Source organism: Drosophila miranda (assembly GCF_003369915.1).
Source record: "Drosophila miranda strain MSH22 chromosome Y unlocalized genomic scaffold, D.miranda_PacBio2.1 Contig_Y2_pilon, whole genome shotgun sequence".
Taxonomy (NCBI): Eukaryota; Metazoa; Arthropoda; class Insecta; order Diptera; family Drosophilidae; genus Drosophila; species Drosophila miranda.
Window position 1 is genome coordinate 7,993,634 of NW_022881614.1, and position 18,808 is coordinate 8,012,441.

General features: G+C 42.0%; 1 pseudogene; it reads right to left on the reverse strand.

The window, feature by feature from the left end:
• The window catches only part of LOC117193536, a 178,364-nt pseudogene extending 160,307 nt beyond the window's left edge, over positions 1-18,057 (reverse strand).
• Positions 18,058-18,808: the final 751 nt, after the last annotated feature.

An 18,808-nucleotide genomic window follows, 5' to 3' on the forward strand; every position in this document is an offset into this window, starting at 1 on the left:
CGTTTCTGCGCCTAATTTTCGTTAGACTGATTATTCGGTACTACGTTTGCCCTAAAATGCTGAGCTTGGTTATAATTGTTATTATTTCTCCTATAATAACCGTTAGTATTCTCCCGATAATTTCTATTATTATTATTTCCCCTGAATTGATTGCTGTTCTGTCGGTTCTTGATTTGTATCGATTCGTCTACATCCATTGGTTCTGGGGCCTGATTTTGTTGTCTATTACCCAAGAAATAGGGTTGTCCCCATGACATGTTATTCCTCTGAAGATCTTTTTTTGGTCGAATGGTGAACTATTAGTCCTTGGTTGTCATTGTTTGAATCTTAATGTATTGTAGTTATTATTCCCTGAATTTCTGGGGCCACTGAATTGGTAGGCAAATTGGGCCCGAATGTTTTTTGATTGCAATTCCTGTACCTTTGCCAAGGCATTCGGTAAATCTGGGGGATTCAATGAAAATAGGATTTCTGCAATGCCGCCGTTTAGGCCAGTAACAAAAATGCGTAAGGCATTGTCTCTAATTTTCTTATTTGATTCTTTCGTGATTTCACTGTCCTTTCCGTGAGTCATTATTGTCTTATTTATTAACAAGGTCATTTTCTTGTTAACCTCGTTATAGAAATCTATTATTGAAAGGTTCCCTTGTCGGAGAACGCTTAACTCCTGTTCTATTATGTAAATTGGTCTCTTGTCACTGTAAACAAAGTCAAGTCGTGAAAGTATGGCATCAAAATTTAAAACTGTCCCGTGGTTGGTCAGTACGTCATGTGCTGGTCCTGTTATTTTGTTTCTCAAAATTGTTAAGGCAATATAATATTGCTTACTTCCTTTCTTATATAACTTCACTGCAGTTTCTGCAGCTTCCCTCCATCCTACGTATTGGTTTAATCCACCATTGAAAATTGGTAGGGATTCTATTACCTTTAATGTGGTGTCATCTTTTATTGTCTCGTCTATTGCTTCTGCCTGATAATCTGATACCTGATCGGATTTAGTTTCTATTTGTTGTTTTAAATTTACAATTTGCTCCTGTACTTGTGAAATTTGAAGTGCTATCAATTGTTTGACCAGATCTGCAGTGTGATCGGTCCTTGTTTGTGAGTTAATCATTTTTAGTTTTTCAAAATCTAAAGTTAGTTGATCCACCTTAAATTTTTCTTATATGTTTGTTTTTATAATCTAATATAACCTAATTGAACTTATATATTTATTAATACAACTTTTGCTCGCGAACTATCCGGTAGGGGTCGTCCTTCTTAGTTTGGCTGACAGCTCTTCGAACGGGTCTTCCTTCTTGATTTGGCTGACAGGTCTTCGAACGGGTCTTCCTTCTTAAATTTCTTTGTTTAACTGGGTCTTCTGGGGGTCTTCCTTCTTTGGTTTAGCTGATAGTTTCACTTTCTTTGTGTTTTGGTTGGGTTGGTTTTGTTTAAAAACTTTGGTTTTTTTTGGTTTTTTTGTATTTTTGAATTGTCTTGATTAGCTTTTGTATTTATTTGTATTTTGTATTGTATTTGTATTTGTATTTGTATTGTATATTGTATTTATTTTTGCACACCCTAAGCTCCGGTTTGTTTCCTTTTTATCTCACTTTTTCTTATCTTATATCTCACAGTCACTCCTCGTTTTTATATCTGAAGGATTTATTTCATTAATTAATTGTCCTTCGGGTTTCGGCACGACGCAACACTTTTATTATTCGGTGCTTTTTATACAACGTCGCCCCACGTTGGGCGCCAATTAAATAACTGCGGTAGCGGATTGTGTTTTTAAAAAGTTTTTATTTTACTTCTAACTTCACTGATATAGATTTAAGTAGAGGGTCACAAAGGATTCCGGACAAAGGGTTTGCGCGATCTTAATTTTTAGCTCGACCTTGCGGTGTCGCTTCTGGATCAAGACTGACTTGAACTTTCTGATCTTTGCATCGTTGATCCCTTTCGGGAATAGTTTTTCTATAAACATTTCAATTGATTTCGCCATCCCGAGTATTGGATTTCGTCATCCAAAGAGAGAACTGTAAAATGCCTAAAGTGCAGGATCTGCAGAAAGCCGGGAGTGAGATTGTTTATGAGAAGCCGGGTGTGGGCAAACATTGGTTTTCCATTTAGGCGAGTGTCAAAGATTGGGATTGCGGCGGGGGCCCTTGCGATTGTACATTTTAGAAATCAATTAGGCGGAGGCCCAAGATTGAAATTGTTTTCGTTTTGGAAAGCCAAAGATTGTTTACAACTCGTATAAGAGCTCAATAGAATTGGGTACGTTAACTTGTATGCAAACTGAACAGCGCCATTTATGGGCTCAAACAAGCAGCTAGATGCTGGTTTCAAGTATTTGAGCAAGCATTGAAAGAATTCGATTTTTTAAACTCTCCCGTGGATCGTTGCATATATATTCTTGATAGAGGTGACATTAGGAAAAACATATATGTATTATTATATGTTGATGAGGTAGTAATAGCGACAAGGGATATGGATAGAATGAATAATTTCAAAAAGTATTTAAGCGAGAGATTTAGAATGACTGACTTAAATGAGATAAAACATTTTATCGGTATCAGAATATATTTGAGTCAAGCTGCATATGTAAAAAGAATTTTAAATAAATTTAACATGGATAGTTGCAATTTAGTCAGTACTCCATTACTATATAAACTAAATTATGAGTTACTTAACTCACATGAAGACTGCAATGCTCCATGTCGTAACCTTATTGGCTGTTTAATGTACATAATGCTGTGTACACGACCAGATTTAGCTGCCGCTGTAAATATCTTGAGTAGATATAGTAGCAAGAACAATGCTGAGTTATGGCAATGTTTAAAAAAGGTTATTAGATATTTAAAGGGAACTATTGATATGAAGCTTATATTTAAAAAGAATACATCAATTGAAAATACATTAGTCGGCTATGTAGACTCCGATTGGGGTAGTAATGAGATTGATAGAAAAAGTACAACCGGTTATTTGTTTAAAATGTTCGATTCCAATTTAATTTGTTGGAATACAAAAAGACAGAATTCAGTGGCAACTTCATCAACTGAAGCTGAATATATATATGGCCCTATTTGAAGCTGTAAGAGAAGCTTTATGGCTAAAGTCTCTTCTAAATAGTATTAATCTTAAACTCGACAGACCCATTAAAATTTATGAAGACAACCAAGGCTGTATTAGCATTGCAAATAATCCCTCATGTCATAAAAGAGCAAAGCATATTGATATAAAATATCATTTTTCAAGAGAACAGATAGAAACTAATGAGATTTCTCTTGAGTATATTAATACAGACAACCAACTTGCTGACATCTTCACGAAGCCACTACCTGCTGGAAGATTTGCGGAACTGCGGAACAAATCAGGACTACTACAAGAAGAATGATTCCAATTTAATGAAAACATGAACATGAAGCTTTATTAACGATTTTATTACATTAATTCATATATATATTTTTTTTTTTTTATTTGAACCAAAAGAACCAATGAATTGTTAAAGTAATTTAATTTTATGTTAATCTAATTTTAAAGTGATCTGATCGGGTTTTTCTGGGTTTTCCCCGTATCCTTAGAGCAAATGCTAGATCACATAACACTTCCCAGAATGCCCACCAACCACATTAGAATAACAATTGAATGTTACCTTTTTGATTTAATGATGAAAACATTTTTTTTTATTTTTATGATTTTGATGATTAATGTTATTTTTGAGGGGGGCGTGTTGGAATACGCCTATTCCCACATTCAAATAATAACATTAAATACTATTAAATAATACTATCGATATTCTAAGTATTATTATGTAAAGTTAGTCTGGTCACACTTGAAGTGTCCACTTACTCTTTCCTTTCTGATCTCGAATCGAATGTACGTGGTACCGGTGTTGCAGTGAAAAAGTAATCAAGAAATACATATGTATGTAAATAATCTTTAAAGAAAAATATAACTTGGTACTGTCATTCGTTTACTAATTTTCATAGCTAGTTATCCAATAGGTTATGGGCCCAGTCCACGCCAATTTAAATAAATTAAATTAAAAAAAAATAGTTGTGAAATTAGTTCCGCGTGCGTTCTTGTGTAGTTTTTTTTTTGTAGTGTGTGTGTGTATAATATAGAAAATGGAAAGAAATAAGCAACATATTAAGCCTTTTTGTGGCGAGAAATATTCTATATGGAAATTTAGAATCAGAGCTTTGTTTGCTGAATTAGAGGTGCTCCAAGTAGTCGATAACATAATGCCTAACGAAGTAGATGATAATTGGAAAAAGGCAGAGCGATGTGCGAAGAGCATTTTAATTAAATATTTAGGCGACGCATTTCTAAACTTCGCGGCAGGCGACATTTCGGCACGTGATATCCTGAAGAATTTAGACGCCATATATGAGCGTAGAAGCCTTGCGTCGCAATTAGCTGCACGTAAACGTTTAATAACACTCAAACTCTCAAGTGAAATTACACTTTCGAGTCATTTTGTTATTTTTGATGAAACAGTGAGTGAGTTGTTAGGGGCGGGCGCTAAAATGGATGAGATGGACAAAGTGGCACATTTGCTGCAGACTCTACCTTCAACCTATAATGGTGTCATCACGGCAATCGAAACTTTGTCGGATGAAACTCTATTATTAGCGTTTGTAAAAAATAAATTGTTCGACTACGAGACCAAATTAAGAAATGAAAGTACTGATACAAGTAGTAAAGTCATGAAGGCAGTTGTAAGAAATAATAACAATTTTAATAATCGTAAAACGTTTGGATCTAGAAACACACGGCAAAAGATATTATTCAAGGGAAAAACCTAGAAGTAACATTAAATGCCATCACTGTGGCAAAGAAGGGCACATGAAAAAAGACTGTTACCAGTTTATAAGGTTAAATCAAAATAAAGAAAATTATAAACATAATAAACAAGCTCAGCTTGCAGCATCGGGCCACGGGTTCGCATTTATGATGCGGAAAATGACAAAGAGTGATCAAATAAATAATGAACTCGGTTTTATACTCGATTCTTGTGCAACGGATCATTTGATCAATGATGACTCGCTGTACGCCGATTGCATCGAATTGGAGCAGCCAATTAAAATCGCTGTGGCAAAAGAAGGCGAGTTTTTATATGCCACTAAGCGTGGAATTGTGCGGCTGCCCAATGGACCCAATATCACACTGGAGGATGTGCTATACTGCAAGGAGGCAGCAGGAAACCTCATGTCTGTCAAGCGTCTGCAACAGGCAGGGATGTCAATTAAGTTTGACTGTGGTGGTGTCTCCATATCAAAAAATGGAGTAATTGTTGTTTAATATACAGGTATGTTGGATATACCTGTAGTCAAAAATTTCAAGCATACAGTGTAGATGCTAGGAACAAAAATAATTATCGATTATGGCATGAGAGGCATATAAGCAATGCAAAATTGCTTGAAATAAAGAATAATAATTTATTTAATGACAGTAATCTTCTTGTTACTTTAAAAATATCAGATTAAGTTTGTGAGTCATGTTTAAATGGGAAACAGGCTAGGTTACCATTTAAGCAATCTAAAGATAAAAGTTATATAAAACGACCCTTGTTTGTAATACATTCAGATGTATGTGGCCCCATTAAACCAGTTACTCTAGACGATAAAAATTATTTTGTGATCTTCGTAGATCAATTTACACATTATTGTGTAACCTATTTGTTAAAATATAAATCAGATGTATTCAATGTATTTAAAGATTTTGTAGCAAAGAGCGAGGCTCATTTTAATTTCAAGATTGTCAATTTGTACATTGACAACGGTCGAGAATACCTGTCGAATGAAATGCGTGAGTTCTGCGTTAATAAAGGAATAAGTTATCATTTGACAGTGCCACATACACCTCAGTTGAATGGTGTTTCGGAGCGAATGATAAGAACCATTACAGAGAAAGCTCGTGCTATGGTAAATGGTGCAAAATAAAACAAAAGTTTTTGGGGTGAAGCTGTGCTAACTGCAACATATCTAATCAACAGAATTCCAAGCAAAGCACTTGGTGATTGTAAAATGACCCCATATGAGCTGTGGCACAATAGAAAGTCCAATTTAAAGTTTTTAAGAGTGTTCGGTTCAACCGTGTATGTGCACAACAAAATTAAAAAAGGTAAATTTGATGAAAAATCATTCAAAGCTATCTTGATAGGGTATGAACAAAATGGACTCAAATTGTGGGATGGACAGACGGACAGACGGACGGACGGACAGACGGACAGACAGACATGGCTCAATCGACTCGGCTATTGATGCTGATCAAGAATATATATACTTTATGGGGTCGGAAACGATTCCTTCTGGACGTTACACACATCCACTTTTACCACAAATCTAATATACCCCAATACTCATTTTGAGTATCGGGTATAAAAAGGAAGAAAAAAACGTGCAAAGAGTTCCCCCAACTGCACCCCCTTAACGCCAGACATCAGACAGGATTTTCCATATCAGATTACTATATAATATTCCATGATGTTATCTCTCGGTTTTCTCGTCTCTTTAAAATGGGGGGGGGGGGGCAAAATGGTATGATATCAGAGGAATATGCATGCATATACACGAATCTTATATACCCCTATACTCTTTGAGTACCAGGTATACATAACAATAGGCAGGCGACGCTGTGCCCCGCTTATCATTCACGGGGCGTGCCCCCAAGAAGGCCAAGGTGTATTCTGCATAAGTGGCATGAGTAAACAGGCAGCAAACAAAATTTTATAAATAAATAAGAGACCCATCCTCTACCCTCCCGTGCATTTTGGCAAGCAGCAGCCCAGGAGAGATACATAGATAGAGAGCGCGAGGACGGATCGGAGCAGATCCGAGTAGAGGAAGCAAACTTGACTCAAGTGCATTGTCAAGGCGTCCCAGCGACGCTGTGCCAGGGGATGCGATGCGATGCCATGCCATGACGATGATGATGATGATGCTGCCCCAGCGGCACCCAAATGCAAAAGTTCCTGGCATTACACATATTTACAGATATAGAAATGTAGAGACATACGTGTATAACGAATTCATGGCATGGCTGTATGTCGAGCTATTCTGTGCATGCCATGAGACTGCAAATTAACCAAATTCTTGGCGACTTGTAAAAGAAAACAAATCCTCAACTCTGAGGAAGAGCAAAGAGAAAGAGTAAGACCCCAGCGGCAAGACCTAGTTCGAGCTGCAAGGTCAAGTTGCAATCTACTTCGAATGAAAGCAGCTAAAAGTAATTTATTTTCTGGATACACTCGGAGTAATGGGCTCCATCAATTTCAACCAGCAATTATGCCCTCCTGCCAGTGGCCATCAGTGTAACAAGCCCAACAATGCAATGGGCCAGGCCCAACAAGCCCATATCCATGAGATACACACTTAACAGGGTGAACTGGTTAGGGGAAACGAAACTGCGAAAAGAGTAAGCCCAATTTATGGGGAGAACACTCGGAGAGGCTGGGAAAACACGCACCAGCATCAGCGCCAGCAGCAGCCAGAAATGCCTCTGCGCAATGTGGCGCCCCATGAATAATACATTTTCCTTTAACACTTTTTGGCAGAAAACTTGCTCCACCGTAGCAATACTTGCAATATTTCTGGAATGGATTTCCATTCAGAAATACGTATTCCTAGATGTCCCCGATTACGATGGAAAAGGTATCGCATAGCAGTCGCTATTGAGAGAGAAAGGGCTCTGAAGGCATGTATTGTGTATACCCATATGTGCATACCCAAATCTTAGAGGCGGCTAATTTAAACGGAGTCTCGAACATTTACACTTACCGTTATCGTTATGGCTAAGACATCACAATGAAAGGGGTTTGTTGTCCTTTGGTCGGCATTTCTGAGTTCTGTTCTGTTTAAGAATTTAATTGAAGCACAAGTAAGGTAGCTGTTGGTTTGTTTGCCTAAAGCTTACGCTCTACGCACAATTCTTTGCTGGCTTTTGGTTTGATTCAATTGGTGATTTATTTTTTAGCTGGGGCTTAGTGTCGTTGCTCATGAATGCTCGTTTGAGTCGTTTCAGCTGCTGCTACTTTCAATCCCACTTTCGGTTCGACTTCACTTCCGTTTCCTCTGTTCGCACACACACACACACACGCGCAAACACAAACACACAGATACAAGCGCGCGCGCTTTTGTGGACTTGGGGAACCACAACACTCGTTGCTGCCGATCGACGACGAATTTAGACTGATTCTAGAGCAGCTGTGAGCACCGAAAAATTTTCGCATCTTTTGTCTTTTTCGATGCTGCTGCCTCTTTGCATGCTGCTATTGCTGCCGTTGCTGCTTTGGATGACTCTGTTGCTGTTGTTTGCCGTTCATTTTCCTCCCGTTTGTCTGGCGCTCTCATTATGCCAGGTCCACGCAGGGTATACGCGATATGTGGTTTATTGGCCTGGCCGGACCAGTTTATACCGCATCCGTGACGTTGCCGAACCGAACGCAATCACTTATCCAGCCAATGACGTTATAGTTGGCCATCGCTGCGGCTGCCACTGCCACTGTCACTACCGCCGGCCCCCTGCCGCTTTCACAGCTGTCACGCGCACAAAGTGTTCGATCCCTATTTATAGATGCACGGCCTCCTCCCGACCGCTGCCGGTGTCCGTCAGCCAGCTGCTGCTGCTACTGCCGATGTCGATGCCGCTGCCACAGCCACAACCGGCGCTGCTGCTAATTTTTGCAAGTGTTTTTCTTTGCGCTTTTCTTGGATCGCATCTGAAAATAGAAAAGCAGAGCGTGAGGAAAAAAGTGTCGTTTTTGTGTGTGAAACTCATTGAAATGTTTGCGCGTACTCAATTTTATTCGCATCGAATTCTCGTACGAGTATATACCTATGTATGGCAGCAGAGTTTACTCATCCGCCCCCAGAGCCCGCTGCAAATTAAATTGCATTCAAATGTTTTTATCCCATTTTAAGGTGTATGCCGATGGACCAATCAAATCTCTAATTATTATTTATGAGTCAGAAATGATCACTACGAACAGCTGAAGAGCTCTCAAATTTACACCCAGTGCAGTCCCGTCCCTCGGTTCAGCTCTGAACCCTGAGAACCCAAGTTGCTCAAGCTACATTTTTAATTCCGGCACAGCCCAGGAAAGTTCTCAGAGTTCTTTCCGTAATTATCCACTTTCGTGTTGGTTTTTTGTTGCACGTTTCTGGAGCGGAAAGAGATTTAATGCATGCCTCATTGCGCGTAAAAAGTGTGTGACTCTCTGTGCCATCAATTCTGGAGATGGGGGTTTCCAAGAAGAATGGGTATGGGGGACTAGTTTGACGCAATTTCCGTTTCATCCAAGACGCAATTTTAAGACAAATAAAATATAACAAAACTTGTTTATCAAAATTGTATCAAATCGATTTGGATTTCGATTCCAGGTACGTTTCGCCTGTTCGGTTTTTCTTTTATGTTCTATGGCCAGCAATAAATCAAATAAATCAAACAGAATTCCAAATAAATAAAATTTAATCCATTTTCATGGTTAGGTTAGGTTAGGTAGAGACGGCTGCCAAGCTCGCTCGGAGCCCAGCACACTTAGGCCGGTTTCGGCCCGTTGTGATACCGCTTGGGATCATTCCCTCCGTGCAGATGAGACTTCAATGCAACAGTTGTCCCATCCAGATGCCCTTATAAAGTTGACGATATTTCTGGGACATAGCGTGGACATCTCCGAGATGTCGTTCAGAAAGGCAGAGCCCAAGTGATGCAGACTCCTTCTGCTGAGGACTGGACAGGAACAGAACAGGTGTTCCACTGTTTCCTCCTCGTCCTCGTCTCTGCAGCTGCGGCAGCCGCACACTTCGCCACAGTAGCCGAGTTCGAGGAGATCGCGTTAAGTGATCTGATCGCAGCTTGGCTGTCGCTGTAGATGTTTAGATTGGTTGCCGTGGTGGTAACCGTGTGAAGGCAGTACAGAGCCTCCCTGATTGCTGTAACTTCCGCTTGGAAGACGCTACAGTTATCCGGAAGCCTGAAAGATTGCCTTATGTTAAGTTGTTAAGAGTAGATTCCTCCTCCAACCCTGCCGTCCAGTTTTGAGCCATCCGTGAAGATGCTTATGGCCCCGTCTGGGCCGGGGAGTCCCTCGAGCCAATCGTCTCTATGAGGGATGATTATGCTGAATGGAGTCTCCGTGTGCTCCATTGGAACTTGATAGTCCGTTCTTGCTGGGACCATGTTGTTTTTATTTAGTATAGATGAGTGACCTATGTTCTGGGGTACCCATTGTTCAGAGTCCCTAAGACGTATTGCTCCAATTTCTGCCCGCTCCTTTCCTGCAAAGTCAAGGCTCTGAAGGCATAACATGGCGTTTAGCGCATCATTTGGTGTAGTTCGAAGAGCTCCACTGATGCAGAGGGCGGCTGCTCGCTGAACCTTGCCCAGCTGATTGGTGATTGTCCTTTTTGTTAGGGCAGGCCACCAGACAGTAACTCCGTAGAGTATTATAGGTCTGACTATTGCCAGATATATCCATCAGACTATGCTTGGGTTCATGCCCCACTTTAGGCCGATAGCTTTTTTTCAAGTATAGAGTGCTGTCGTTGCCTTCCTCACTCTATCCTTGACATTCAGGTTCCAGCTAAGCTTTTTGTCAATTACCAACCCTAAGTAACTGGCACTGTCGCTGAAGGAGAGCCTGTATCCGTTTAGTGTTGGGGGGGTTGAGGGGCGGGACCTTGTATTTTTTTGTGAATAACACGAGTTCCGTTTTCGAGGGATTTAGTCCCAATCCGCGCGATTCTGTCCATTCGGACAATCGAGCAAGCTTTGCGGTCATTAGGTCGCATAATGTTTGGGGGTATTTCCCCGCAAAGATAATTGCAACGTCATCCGCGTATGCCACTACTTTACAGCCCCCCTCTTCCAGGTCGCATAGAATCTTATTGACTGCAATGTTCCATAGAAGAGGAGACAGAGCTCCCCCTTGCGGGGTTCCTCTGTTGACATACCTTGACTGGGTGGACGATCCCATCGATGATGTCACCGTCCTGCGTATGAGCAATTGATCAATGAGCATCACCAAGTGACGGTCCACCCCCAGGTCAGTCAGGGCTTCTGTAATGGCGCCCGGTGTGACGTTGTTGAAGGCTCCCTCGATATCGAGAAAAGCTATTAGTGAGTATTCTTTGAGATGCAGGGATTTTTCTACACTCGAGATCACTTCGTGAAGTGCCGTTTCCGTGGATTTTCCTTTCCGGTAGGCATGCTGCGCACTTGAGTACAGCTGGGGACTTATGGTAGTCCGTTATTGTAACCCGATAAGTCTCTCAAAGGTTTTGAGTAGGAAAGACGATAAACTGATTGGTCTAAAGTATTTCGGGGTTGAGTGTGAGGCTTTGCCTGCTTTAGGTATGAAAACTATCCTAGCCTTAAGCCACGCTTGCGGTATGGTACATACCGCCAGTATCTTCCTGAAGATACTATGTAGCCAGTTGATGGCCGTCTCCCCGGCCTTCTGAAGTTGGGCCGGGATTACCTGGTCCGAGCCTGGCGATTTAAACGGGTTGAAGCTGTTTACTGCCCAACTTATGTTCCGTTTTCTAAGGATATGGTCCATCGATTTTACCGATCCTTCTCCTGGGAGGTGTGACGGCTCGGTGGATGTGCATCCGGGGAAATGCGTGTCGAGCAGAATGTGTAGGGACTCCTCACTAGAGTTGGTCCAAGTGCCATCATTCTTTTTGAGGTAACCTACCGAGGGGGTAGTTTTTGAGAGAACTTTCCGGAGTCTTGCGGCCTCCGAAGTTTCCTCGATTTCGGAGCAATTGGGTAAAAAATAAATGTACCCAATTGTTTACCGAATGGCTTCTCTATAAACAAGAGATCCGAACGGATTTCCAGTGTAAACAGCGGAGGGCGACAGGCAAATTGAGGCATTAGTCCATCAATCATTGCCATTTTCTGGCGCATTTGACTGACTGCAAATGGCTCAAGAGTCAAGTAGAGCCAGGGCTCCGCTCGCCCTAGAACTAGGCCAAGAAATATGAAACTGGCTGCGGCAAGAAATGGAACTTTTCATTTTGCCATTTCGCCATTTCGCTTTGGCATTCATTCCCTTGCTGCGGCTGGCATTTTTAAATATTCGTTGCAAATTATTGCCGAGTGCCCCTCCACCACGGCACAGCCCGAGCTGTCTAACGACAGTGGCAGCAGTAACAGCCCAAAGCACTATGCCCCATGCACCGAAAAAAACCTTAACATCATTGGTTGTTCAATTGGCGTATGTTTCAGTTAAACAAGAATAAATTATTCATCAAATACAATGATATCTGCATATCTATTGGTACTATTTTCCAACTGGGTGTATGTTTTTTTTTTTAGTGTAGAAAAAGAAAGATTTTGGGGCTATGAAAAGTTTAATTTGAGCCGATAAGAGCACAAATGGAGGCAATTCAATTCGATACGGCCTTGAGGGAGGCCGCTGACAGCTGAAAAATCACTGAAATATTCTCAAATTATGTGCATATCCACGAGAGTTCATTGTCTTGCAATATCAAAGGAAGCTGACTAAATTCAACAAAGTTATAAAGTTTGTGACAACAGCCTTAAACAAACCAGTGATGATCCAAATTCCAAACCATTTCAGAGGGAGCAAAATACGAGTTTGGAGTTTGGCATATCCGAACTGTTACCCTTGTTGCCCAACTGCATAATTATTGTATTGTATTAGTCGGTAATCATCAAATTCTCGAGCTGCCAAAAACTAAGAGTAATTTAAGGGAGTAACAGCCGCATGCCAAGTTCATAATTCAGGATTCTGGAGCTGGAGCCCCATAAAAAGGTCAGACAGTGCTCTGAAACAGAAAAAGTACATCCCGAAACAGGCATAAAGGTGAGTTTTAACCTCCAACTCGGGCAGGAAATGGGTAAACTGAAGCTTACTGGAACCATTTAGGTGAGCTTTCAGCTCACAGCTCGATAGCACAAAGTTCATTAGAAATGTATGGCCAGGCGTCTAGATGTAGGCGCAAAGCGAGAGGTGGTGGTGAGGCTCTTCGAGGCTCTGTGTGGACCTTTGCTTAAACTATTCACCCTGTCCATTGATTCTTCTTGCTTCCCCCCCGATCTGGAAGGAATCGTTTATAATTCCTCTCCATAAAAAAGGTAGCAAGTCTGATGCAAAAAATTATAGAGGTATAGCAAAGTTATCCGCTATTCCTAAAATGTTTGAGAAAGTTTTAACTCCGCACTTGCAACATCTCTGCAAGTCACTTATATCTCCAACTCAGCATGGATTTATAAGGCGGCGATCAACCACCACGAACTTGTTAGAGTTTACCTCTTTCATTATTAAAGGCTTTCAATGTAACTTACAGACGGATGTTATTTACACCGACTTTAGTAAAGCATTCGACTCTGTAAACCATTCCCTTTTAGCGCATAAACTTGACCTTTTAGGGTTTCCGCCCAACCTCCTGAGATGGATTTCTAGCTATCTTTGTTCTAGGTCTCAAAGAGTCCTCTTCAAAAACTACCTCTCTTTACCAATAAAGGTTTCTTCGGGAGTACCACAATACCATATTATATCCACCACTAATTGTCTTCCTCTTATTAAATTATTAATCCTTACACACCTTTCTATTAATTAGTAACTGTAGTGGCATTTGTATTTTGATTGCATGCTTAGTTTCTTAGTAAGTTTAGTACTAATTTTCCTCGAATGTTAGTCTAATAGCTATCTTTCTTGCATGTTCGCGTTTGGTTCGGCTACGCACCGCGCGTCATGCGGCAGCGCCCCTCGGTCGGTTGGTTGGGAGGAGGGCTGCGTTTTGCCTGGGATCCGCGCGTAACAGCCTTCTGCTGGTGTCACACGGGCCACTTGACGGTGCAGTAACTGCATCGCCTCTTGGAAGATGCAGTCATTGCATGTCAACGTCCAAAGAGGTGGAGGTGGCAGAGGGGATCTAAATGCCAGTCGCTCGTCCCGAAAATGGATGCCATAAATGCGCCAGCTCATTTCAGCCGAGCGGTTGGAGAGGTAGTAGCGAAAATGGAGTTGGCGTCTTGGGGATGGAAATGAGGCAAATGCCTCTGTTTCTGTATGGCCAGGTCCTGCCCCAAATGTTATTCAGACAAGATGAAGCACTTAAGAACACGTTGTGCGCTGTAAGTGTCGTGGGGAAGGTGGAAATTCCCCTGTCAGAATATCATATCGCTTTTGTCTGTATCGCTGCCTGACTGTCGGACAGGTGATAATGAACGCACTTAGAGCCCCGCACACAGGCAGACACATTCCCACATGGACACGGAAATGTTGCCATTTAAGCAGTTAATGATGTGTTTAAACCCAAATAGCGTTGCCAACTGGAAACGAGAGAGCAGCCAGAGCAACTTTGCAATTTACCTGATGGGCGTTTTTCGTCTGTCACCATCTCATGCGGTGCAGAGGCGGAAAAAATGCAAAAGACAAAAGGTTAATTATGGAACGTCAGTGTTTGTTAGCAAAGCTGCTTTTATTTCACGCCATACCCCTTTAAGTGAATATTATGTATAATGTTCTGACACTACGACTGGAATTACAGGTAATCAATTAGTCCAGCTTCGTCCTACTGGATAGAGCGCTTTTCTCGTCAAACAGAATCCACGGGGAATATCTCGTTACAGTGTCGCTGTTGTCAGAGTGTCTACTATGGAAATGTTATTGTTTGTGGGGCGTGGCGCAGCGTGCCCAGAATGTAACACATTATTTCCCTATAGCTGCCAAAGGGCCAGACTGACAGTTAATCAAAATTCGCAGATGTTGGGCTGGTGGCAGCTCAGTGCAGCTGTACTATCACAATGGCAGCGTGAGACCAGATCAATCAAAAGGTGTACCTTTTGATATTCATCTCAGCATTCAGACTCTCGATTCGCCTCGACTCTTCACTCTTGTGTCTGCCTAAAAAATTAGATTTTTTGCCACACGCCACCGCCACATGCAACACGCTCGGAGAGGACGTGCTGTTGTTCTCTGTGGAACAATGGCACAATGGCACATGTCCGGAAAAAGAGAGACCGGCCCAGGGCCCGGGCATACAAATTGCCCCGAAATTCACAGGACAAAAGGCTCGGACAAAGTGCTTTTAGCTGGTCAGTTTTGGACAGGGGCTGGCAGGTGAAGGCCGGTCAGTGTGGGCCTAAATTTGTTTAGGTTAGGTAACGCGGTGCCTGGGGTCTGGAATTGAGTATACGCACCGTTTAAAGGACAAAGCCAGCGCAAATCTAATTATATTTCACATGGCTATCCAAGCACCGAGACGGACACTTGTTGGCGGCGTTGTCCGAGCCAAAGGGAACCTGAAGTCGAATATCAAAATTTGCGTAGTCTGACAGGAGGCGCTTTCCGCCCATCGAAACTGATAGACATCTGAGGGGGAGGCTTTTGGCTTTTGACAGCCACTGCTTAAACGTTTATATGAGCGAAATATGTTCACGGTACTCGTGTTTTCGTGTCTCATTTGGGAACAAGGTGTATGCCTCGCTGTTGTCGTTATTAACCCTGCCGTCATAATCATCGCCCCCATTCATGTAAAACGTGCTCGAGTGGGCATGGTCGCGTGCCTCATTATTCTGGAGGGCAGAGCAGGAGCTGCTACGCCATAATGTGCGCTAAGGTGCTAAGGTCCGTCTCCATAGAGTGTTATCACTTGGAATTTCCTCTGCTGTTGTTGCGGATAAAGAAGAAATCAAAATCAGGTCAGAGGCAGAGGCAGATGATGTTGTGGGGGCAACAAAAACTTGAAAGTCAGTTTAAGGCAGCAAAACAACAAAAACCAGAAAAATAAAGAAAGAAATGGAATGGAATAAAGAGATGGAATAAATGTTAAGGTCAGACACACACTGAGAGAGGGAGAGAGAGAGAGAGAGAGAGAGAGAGAGAGAAAGTCAAGCCATGATGGCTCGAAATATTCACCTTTGTATTTGGATGTTGTTGTCTCTGGGCTGGCTACTGCCTGGTGCATACCTTCATGGCAAGAATCGCCTATACAACCATTTCCTCATTGGCCCAGCCCTAAAAAAGAAGCCCGGAATAAATGCATTCATATGTATGTGTTGTTCCCTCCATAAAGCTGGTTTCTGTAACTGTACTGAAATTTTTTGCAGGCTTTGTTTCTGTTTTGCCTTGTTTTATAGTTATTGCTCTCAGCCATCGCATCGCTCCATCGGCCATCTTTCGCTGCTCCTTTATCCAGTGGCTTGTCCGTTTCCTTGCCCCCGCCAGTTTATGCACGTTTAATCTTATGACAGCGAAAATGCTGTAAAATTGTTTATGGCACTTTGTGACATGGTCAGTATTTTTACGTTCCTCTGTTGTTTTTTCACTGCTCTTTTTGCCCATATTTTGTCCTCATCTGAGTGGGAACTATAAGAGCATTAACATGTTGTTTCTGAGTGTTATCAGGTGGCTAAAGAATGCGGTGTCGGGCGTGGGATCGTGTGAACGGTTTGATTATCGAATGGAAATGGAAATTCAGGCGAAACTTAAGCCGAGTCTTTCCTGCGGTAAACAGTTTTCCATTAATGAAATATAGTCAATATTGTATGAGGAATGAATTTATTTTCCGACTACAGATGTTTGTATGTATAAGTATTAATTTCTCCTTAAATGTAAATATATTGATACATTTTTAAAAAATTTTTTCTCTTTAGCAAATACTAAATAAGTCCGACCGGCCATCCTTTATTCTACATGTACATTTCTCCCTTCTATGTTAGCCCTTCTGTAATACTCTGAGTTTTCGACTTACCTTTCAATGGTAATGGATCCGCGCCGTCTGCCACCAACAACCTGTTGGGGCCCTTATTCCCACTTCGAGGCTCTTATCTCTGCTGACTTCACCGTGTGAATTTCGACAGCAGGACACTTGGCAGGCTGTTTAGTTTTCGTGTCGAAGCGCTGTCCAGTCCAATTTGGTTTACATTTTGAATCGAAATATGTTTTGCCAAACTGTCTGCTCACACCAGCAAGCACCCGTACGGGAATCTACATATACGTGTCTGTTTGTATGGGTTGCCTCGATTTTCAGCATATGTATGTATGTTTTGTCGTTTGTTTGTCTGCTTTGTTGTCGTTTAAATGTGAAAATTATTAGTAATTTGTTGCTTGGTCTGCAGACAGTTTTCTCTCTCCCCCTCTCCGTCTCCTCTCGGTTTCGCTCTCCGTTCTCTCGTGTATACCCCTTGCCCCTCTGTGGTGTGGGGGCTGTGCGAAAATTGAAATGGGCTTTTAGCAGCTAAGAATTTTTATCACGTTAATTTATGATTGGAATATGTGTGGTCAGTTAGCGCTAGGTAGATATAGGTATCTTCTGTATAGTGGCGTAGTATATAGTATGTAGTATAGTATCGAAAAATAAAGTTTTCTTCCTTCCTTCCTTCCTTCCTTCTTTCCCTGTTCCTGGTCCCGTTTCTGGTTTTGGTTTAGTTGGATTTGGTTTGGCCTTACTTTCGAGTCTTAAAAGGCGCTTATTATACTTAGATGCTTTGAAACCATGCTAACCCAAGCTCACACCCAGAACTTCAGACTAAAACGGGTTCAAATTGCCTGATTGCATTAATTATTCAGTGCAAACGTAGTCGCATTCGTCGTGGTCGTCGTCGTCGTCAGTGGCGTTGCTGGCTTCACATCCTGGCGCATGCCAAAGTTCACTTATGTAAATGTACCGGACGATCAAATAAATACTTTCCAGAGTTACAGGTTGCGCGGGGCTCGAGTTACGAGCTACGAGTAACGAGTCTCGAATACACACAACTTCAACGGGGCTCGCGATAGTTAACATTTAAAGCATACTTTTCAGGTGTGCTGCGCTTTGATTTGCATCTACGCAACACACACGCACACCCAATACACACACACGGAACACACGCACAGCCGTATGTAAGCGGGCCACACAAACACGGCAAACGGCGAACGGAAAAAAGGAAAGTTCTGTTTAGCTCGGTTCGGTTAGGTACTTGTTGTTTCAGCGGCTAAATAAGTACTGCCTCCAGGCCACACTTGTTACTGGACTGGTGTTGTCGTCTCGGGACTGATTGTTAAGACTGTTCGGCTTGGTTCTATTTTCCGTGGTGCCGTTCCGGCCAACATCACGTCCAGCTAGCGACTGAGCACAGTCGACAACGCTGCGTATACGCAATGCTCCCACTGGCCTGCTATTTTCGGAATAACTTGCAGCGCATGCCCCAACGAAAGAGAGGGGGAGGAACAAGAGGAAGAGAATGAGTGGGAGAGGGAGAGCGAAAGCGAGAGGAGATTGAATAGCACAAAAAGAGAATATAAGGCCAAAAGAGCAGCCAAACAGAATCAAGCAAGTGGTTGAAACACGGGCCCATCGTCCCATTGGGCCAGACCAAGCCACCTTTGGGCCAAAAAAGTTAATCAGCTGGTCGTGATTATGGACGAATTATGAGTTTTCCTGATTAATTGCATTACTAATGTACGATATTGCTCGATAAGCTCGTAGTCGATTAGGCCCACTTTTTGACATTAAGCAATTTGCCGATCCAGACAAAAGATACCCTTTCACTACCCTCTACTACCTGGGCCAACTCTTTGGCCAGGTTTGGAATCACAAGTTAAATCCGTTTATGTGTAGTCATGATATTTCCAAGCGACTTGGCAACTCATTAAAGTGAACGCCACAAAAAGGGGGAAAATTAAGTTATGCACTTCTACAGTATTCTCGTACATAATTTAATATAAATTAAAACCAACTTAGTGGGAAAGGAGAAAAGAAGACCAGAAAGCAGAGCTATCTGCAGCGATCGTTCCTTGGAATACCCTTATCCTGTCTCATTTGTACAGAATTCAGAATGATCGTCTGTGAATATGATA